This window comes from Rhipicephalus microplus, chromosome X, assembly GCF_043290135.1.
Source record: "Rhipicephalus microplus isolate Deutch F79 chromosome X, USDA_Rmic, whole genome shotgun sequence".
NCBI lineage: Eukaryota > Metazoa > Arthropoda > Arachnida > Ixodida > Ixodidae > Rhipicephalus > Rhipicephalus microplus.
The window spans coordinates 212,088,531-212,096,451 of record NC_134710.1 but is presented as its reverse complement, the minus strand read 5'-3'; the positions used below and the strand labels follow the sequence as shown (position 1 = coordinate 212,096,451).

General features: G+C 39.6%; 1 long non-coding RNA gene across 2 annotated transcripts in view; it reads left to right on the top strand.

The window, feature by feature from the left end:
• Nucleotides 1-584: 584 nt before the first annotated feature.
• LOC119187715 (uncharacterized) overlaps nt 585-7,921 on the top strand; it is a 44,442-nt gene continuing 37,105 nt past the window's right edge. For both annotated transcript variants that reach the window (XR_012887172.1, XR_005111889.2), the window contains exon 1: nt 585-6,325. This is a non-coding gene — a long non-coding RNA (uncharacterized LOC119187715). The remainder of the gene's footprint in view (nt 6,326-7,921) is intronic.

Genomic DNA, 7,921 nt, shown 5'->3' with positions numbered 1-7,921 from the left:
AATATGGTTTTTTCTATGTTAAGTCTTATTGTTGCAGAAGTTATTGAATACCTTATTTTATGACCACCAAAATATTTGTCTTGTCGTGCCATCTGCAAGAGCATTGTTCAGCAATGTGTGTAGTCTTATTCACAATGTTTTTTCATGCCTTTATACATTGTATCACTATGTGTTATTGTTTTGTACTTGCAGTGCAGTTGCTAATTTGGATACATATGTCTGTAGTACCAGTTTTATTTCCTTTTTATTTGTTTTATCAATAAATAGTGGTTTGTATGAAGCTTCCATGCAGTAATTGTTTTTCGCTTTGTGCCTACTACTGACAAGTACGAATATGGCGAGGCCCATCAAGTGGTGTTAATTTCGCTGCTTTTTTTCTCGAAATCCCTAGTTTGTGCGTACAAGCTGAAATAAAGACTTGATTGATTGTGGAGGCTGTGATTCGTAAAAGACGGCGCCGCTTATACGTTGCTTGGCATGTGTCTATCAGAAAATGTTCACTGTCGAGCTTGTTGCACGTCGCTAAAGCAGACACGAAAGCAGTCGGTTGTGTTAGCCACCCTAGCTGTGTGGTCTGCTGCAGATGCAGCCATCTTGTGCTGCACGAACTCGGCACTACCTCGCGAGCAGGTGTAGGGAATTCGTGAACGTAGTAAATGGATATATTTATTTATTTATTTATTTATTTATTTATTATTTATTTGAGGATACTTCTAGCTTCACATCTGAGGCTGTTGCAGGAAAGGGGGTGTCTTCAAGTAGGCGTGTACGTAGGTAAGGTTGAATCAGACAATGCATATGTTCTCTACATTAACTATACAAGGGCTATTAAATGATAGCAGTAATAAACAGCATATTAGAATGGAGATACATATTCAAAAGAACACAGTTTAAATAGGCACTAACATAAGTTAGGTTCGACTAGACAGTGCATATGCACTAGGCAACAAATTATACAATCACTACAAAAATGACAAACGATAATAAAAAAGACGGGAGTAGATATGACGTCCAACACACTCAGTGTAAGGCCCGACAAATGCAGCATAAATCATGAGTAGCACAGTTTTCCGGCAGTAAAAAAAGATACTGAGAAGTGAAACATATTATTATGGCGTAATGTAGAAATCTTGCCAGGAGAAGATAACTATAAAGCATCGCCTGATATCTTGGAGATAAAAGCTTTGAGTGATGTACACTTCATAACATCGTTTGTTAGGCCATTCGAATCTCGAATTGCTTGCGGGAAAAAAGAATACCTGAAAATGTCGTTGTGAAACCTGTATTCAGCTAAGTGATTGATATGTTTAGTTCGGGAACTAGTTGTATCCGGGTGTAGTAAATAGTTGTTTCCATTTATATTCATGCTGCCATTAAGAAGAAGGAAAAGAAACTTAAGGCCAAGCAGTCTGGCTCGATCTTGTATAGTGGGCAATGCGGCTTGCTTTAATAGTTCAGTCGGAGAGTCGTGACGACGATACTTATTAAAGATAAACCTAAGTGCCTTTTTTGTACACCCTCCAACTTTGCTATTTAATGTTTATGGAAGGGAAACCAAGATATTATTTCATTATTCCAGTGTTGGTCAAACGAGTGACAAGTATGCTTGGCGTTTAGTATCTACAGATGCGCATCTAAGCGAACGTTTGAATGAGTACAAAACGGTCAGTGCCTTGTTAACAACGTTTGTTACTTGCTTGTCCCATTTGAAATCTGACAAAATTATGATGCCTAAGTATTTATATTCTTCTACTTTCCTTAAGATCTGTCCTTCTAACTAATAGTGGAAGTTCATGGGCGTTCTTTTATTTGTCACTGTCATACAAACTGTTTTATCTGCGTTAGGCATCATCTGCCACGTCTGACACCACTGTGTTATATATGTTCAAGGGCTCTGTTTAGAATCATCTGATCTTCGTGGCAAGTGATTTGCTTATATATTATGCAGTCATCTGCAAACATTCTCACTGTTGCGTTACAATTGATGTGCAAATCATTAATAAAAAGAAGAAAAAACATAGGAGCTAGAACGGCACCTTGTAGAACACCAGACAGCACATAGCCGTAATCTGAAGAGTAGTCTTTGTAGTGAACATACTGGCGTCTTCCTGTAAGATAACTTTTTATCCACTTGGTGATGTTATCTCCGAGGTAATGCATAAGTTTCTGAAGCAACTTAGGATGAGAAACGCGGTCAAATGCTTTGGATAGATCTAAAAAAATTATATCCGTTTGGCCACATTTGTAATTGTAAGTGCTAGGTCGTGGATTGTTTCAACCAGTTGAGTAGTTATAGACAGTCCTTTCTGAAAGCCATGCTGATTCGTGACAATTAAGTTGTTTTTTTCTACGAATGATACAATGTGTTTCAGGATTATATGTTCAAGAATTTTTCCGGCCGTACAAGTAAGCGAGATTGGTCGGTAGTTTGATGTGTTCGTAAGGTCACCGGATTTGTGGATAGGAATAACCTTGGCTATTCTGCATTTCTCCGGGATTACGCAAGTGTTTAATGTTTTGTTATATATGATCAGTAAGAACTTTGACATCCATTCTGCGTAGCGTTTCAAAAACGCATTTGGTATGTTGTCGTCGGGGCCACTAGATTCTTTAGGGTCTATTTCGAGTAATAGGCAAAAAATGTCCGATTCAGTTAGGATTAAGTCGTCTAGTTTGGCAGTCTTACATGGAAGATAACTGAGGTAGGGGCTCTTACCGTTGTCACGTGTATATACTGAAACAAAGTAATCATTAAACTGTGTAGCCTTTTCAGTAGCTTCAGCCGGGGATGGGTTACTGATGTGATGTGGCTTTGAATTAAGGTATCGCCAAAACTTAGAAGGGGATTCTTTGATAAATTTACTTAAGGTTACATTCATATATTCATCATTTGCCATTGTTACAGCCATTGTGCCATTGTTTTAGTGCATGTGAATGCTCACTTATTTTAGCCGTGCAGCCTGGTAACAATAGTTTATTTCTCATTTTCTTTAATCTGGCAAGCTTTCGTTCTAGTTGTATAGTTTTTCTTGCTATCCAAGGGTTCATCTTGCGGACTGGTTTGATCTTTGTGGGAACATATTTTGATAAGCAATGCTGAACGATTCTTTCAAAGGTTGTCCATAATTCATCTACTGAAACTGTATCATCCGGCGAGAACGAGCTAAAGGTGGAATAGGATTCATCTAGGTAGTCAAGAAGGCTTACGTCATCGGCATTCACCCAGTCGAAAATTCGTGTACTCCCTTTATGCTTAGGCAGCAGTGTGCCCAACAACAAGGAGCATTTAGTCGCTTTGTGGTCCGATATGCCACTGAAAACTTCCAATGAAATCCTGTTTTCTGCTATGCTATCGCTCACAAATATCAAGTCAAGTACATTTCTGCTTTTTGTTGTAACACGTGTTGGTTTCCGAATAAGCTGTCTAAGGCCAAAGTTAAAACAAAGATCAAGCAGCTCATCTGGATTATTAGTGTCGGCAGTATCATCAAGGGAATCCCATGTTATACCAGCGAAGTTGAAATCCCCCGTAAGGATTATCTTTGCAGACTGCGTGAAATGAGCTTCCATATAATTTGCTAGTACATGTAATACATCACGCGAATCATTTGGTGGCCGGTACATTGTGCCTAAATAGAGCAAGGATTTATCTGTCGTTAATTTACACCAAAGTACTTCAGCACCAACAACTTCAGGCATAGGTGTGACGTAGATATTTTCTTTTATCAAAATTGCTATACCACCCCCTCGTGAGCACCTATCTTTACGTATGACAGTATAACCCGGAGGGAATATATTGTTACTTGAAATGTTAGGAGAAAGCCATGTTTCTGTTATTGTCACAATATCAGGCTGATGTCCTAGTATGAATGCTTCAAGTTCGGTACTTTTGTTAACACTTTTGGCGTTTAGCTTCATTATCACTAGGCTGAGGGGCGTTTCATTTTCACTCAGTTTTTTGCCTTCCGGACAACAGATTTTTTTCCTACGACTGCCCTCGCTTCTTTATATTCGTTCCAGACATACCGTTGACCGTTTATCGTTATCTTGTTGTACACAAGTGTGACTTTTTCACCGTTATCTCGGTTCCTCTTGGTGCTGTCCCAAAGTTTTTTCCGGGTGTTACGCACACGGAGTGAAATATCTTCGCCCACAGACACACTGGAATTCTTAAGCCTATAGCAGTTTTCCATTATTTTCGCCTTATCGTCGAAGCGTTCCGATTTGATATTCGCACGTGCCGGTTGTCGCCGCCCGCTTTCAGCGTCCATCACCAATAAATTCCGTACCATATCTTGCCCTCAACTACCAGCTGTATTAATTTTAGGATTGCTCGCAAGATATTTGCTGGTATTCAGTGTGGATGCAAAGCATCAACTGTTGAGCAATCGAAAGAAATATTAAACGACATACACATAGCAAAGGCCAGCGAAATGCAGAGTATGGCGCTTTTAACATGACAAAATAAAATAAAATAGATACAGACTATAGAGCTAATGTGCTACAGATCATACCCCCTTCCACGATTCTGGCCCGTCACACGCATATACGAAACGTCTTGCTCGATGTGCGACCGAATGAGCGAAGAGGCGCTAATTTATATTAGGGTCGGGGGAGCACTCAGGCATAAAAAATATCGCCGTGCGGTTGTCTTTTCTCGAATATGTCTGTTGAACCCGCCGTGAACAAAATGCTTGCCAGGAAGGTTTCTTGGTGCCGTACAGTTACCCTCTTCTGTAAATTCTGTAATGACATTTGCCACTCACAACCCATGAACAAAGATGGCGCTAATTCACGTCCCATTTTCCCCAGAACAATGTCCCTCGGGCACAACCACCTGTCGTGTCAACTATACGACTTGCAGATATATTCCATGAAAAGAGTTAGTATAAAAGCTCCCTTGCATCCGGCATTCCTTGCTAACTGCTTAGTGTGCTGTCAGATGTTGCTAGTGTGGAAACACGAGTTATCGGCCTTCCTATTCTTCGCAAAGCTTTTACATCCGCACGGCGATTCAAGAAATGTGTCCGAAAATACCCACAATAAGGGTTCTTCGACACCTTTACTCCCCGCCTACCGCATTATTTACGGTCGTAGTTGAAGATAATTATATATTTATTTACTCATTTGTTTCATCACATTAAGGCAGGCGGTCAGTTCACACAGGAGGACGAAAGTCCCTCCTGCGAACAGCGCATCGGCGCTTTGAGAATTCCAAAAACTCGCCAATTCTGAAATACTGACTGGTTTCGCTTTTAATGCTGAATGCGAAACCAAAAACCCCAGCACTTATCGATGACTTCCCAAATGTACGAGCGTCTGTGCATAAACAATGCATCCACTTACTTTGAATGTAAGCGGGAGGGAATCGCTACAAAAACACGCGTGGCACATGCAGGTACCAAATGCAGAACTCGCCCCACTGCCATCATTGTCGCAAACAAGCAGTGATGTCTGTCGTCTGCTTGAAAATGCCGCTGCGCTAACCAGGGATAAAGCTTTTCGCTGCAGTTTGATCAGCCTTCTAGTTTCGTGAGAAGGAATCATACGTCTTGTAGCGTCCGGAAAATTTATCCCAGGTTCGTCAGACGCCGTCGAAGTCCTAGGAACGCGATCACGCTCTTGCCAACTTTCGCCGCAACGCCTTTTAAACAACAGAAACGAAACCACCATTGCATGGTCAAGTGATGTTAGGCAATATTTTTGTCGTCACTTTATGTCAAAAACATACTAATGACACAAAATTTGCAGGTTTAAGACATCAATTTTGCTAAGCAATGACGCCCATACCATAATATTACTGAATGTGTTAATAGCAATGTGAACAAACTTTAATATTTTGTAGTTGCCAGATTTTCATGTTCACAACATACAAACAACTAAGTATTGAAATTATTTCTTACTACTATAATACTTCTGCATTAAAAATTGTTGATTTATTTGTATATCTTGTATTCATTATTATACAAAACTTTTTTGCTGTTTACAGTGTTGCCTGTTTTTGATGCATATTTATGAACATGGTTGCCTAGTTTTTAAACAAGCGTACTAAATATTCAGTTTTTATATCATTGTTTAAAGTTCTGTACACCGACGATAAATTTTTTTTCAAGCATTTCAGTGCACACCGGTGTGTTGGTTGTACTATTGTTTTAAACTGATCTTCGTGGCACACGTGACACAAATACGCTGCACACGCAATGCGCCTGTTCAAAAAGGCACTAGTCTGAAACTTCCCAAACGAAAATATCACTTCGTACGGTTTTCTTGCGAATACCATGCTTGTCAAGTTCTATTTGCGCTAGTTCTGCAAGTCATCTGTCCGGTATGTACACTTTGCGAAGCACGGTGAAAGTCGTTTGCGAGTCGCGGCCTTCCGTGAACGATAGTTATAGCGCGAAAACAAAACGACGACACAGAGACAAGAAGGACACGAAGACACGCCTTGTTGTCTCTGTGTCGTCGTTTTGTTCTCGCGCTATAACTATCGTCATGCCATACCAACTAGCCCAAGCTGCCACACTTCTTCCGTAAACGTTTATCACTTGGAATACGTGTTTTCCAAAGACCTTCACTAATTGCGTATCTCCGGCGTCTACACCTAGCAAGACGCCAATGAATTCCCATCTAGAAAACCGCCACCACTGTGCCTTGCCTCAGTTCTAGGACTCCCATCCGGCCTGTAGGTTATTTCCCACCCCAAGATGAGTAACCTTTACCGCATATCTGATGCTATCCTTTTGCAGCCAATGAAAAAAAAAGAGAAAAACTGGCAAATAGATGTGTACTATGTTCATGGTAATAGAGACAAATGCAAGACATGCATTTTACAATTATGATTACAATTATGATTACAATTCGATGACGTTTCTCTCGGAGAAAACTTTCTGCAGATTCTGTTTCTTTTTTTTTTCTTTGTAAGATTAGTAGCGCCCGCGTACATTAATTTGTAACTGAACCTTAGCATGAAGACATTTAAAACGCTGCAAATGCAGAATTTTTTGCACTAAACTGCATCGAAAAGTGACAGTGATTACTCGTAAAGTAACACTTTTCAGAAGCCAGCTTCGCCTCTTGAGTGTTTTTTTTTAATTTTGTTTGACATTAACTTTGCGAACATTTAGAACAGAATAAGAAGGGACTTTTTTTCTTGTGTATATATTACTGTTATCTTGTTTTTCTAGCTCACTGGTACACCTCACTACGTGGCGTGCAGAGTCACAATAAGTTTTTATCATAAATCCCCTCAATATTTAATCAAATCAACTGTTATGAGGTCGCGTCTCCAGTAACTCTCTTTCAGGTTATTTGTTGCATGCATCCTTATTAACCTCATCAATAGCTACCTGTAGAACTGCATTGTTCCAATCGACTTGGATTTCAATCAAGATTGGATGACCATCCTTCTCAAGTTTTAAAATGAATCTGTACAACACAGAGTTTCTTGTTGTCGACAAGCTTTGATAGTTCGAAAACTTATGTTCAGCCTAATGATGTAATATATGCCTTCGTCTTGTATCACTTTTGTTTTTATTGAGTGCCTTCTGTTTTAAAGAGAGGTTGCTCACTTCTTGTTTTGTGTTTCACCTTCTATTTCACTTTCTGCTTCCAAAATCGGTTTAATAATGTTCTCCTCATTTCCTTCATACTTCCTTCTTGTTTGAAAGCACTGTTTGTGTCCTTGAGAGCATTCCTAAATTCCCTTTGTTTTACCCTCACTGTATCTGTGTTAACCTGTTCTGTAGTAATTTTTTTGCATGTTTTCCTTAGGTAATCCTGAGTAAACTGTGATCACTATGCTTCATCATGCCAATTACTCTTTTGTTCTGCACGATGCCTGGGCATGATTGTCACACATGGTTAAATCTGTTTTATTTTTCACTTTTACATTAAGGCCTGTTCATGTACACTTTCAATTTCT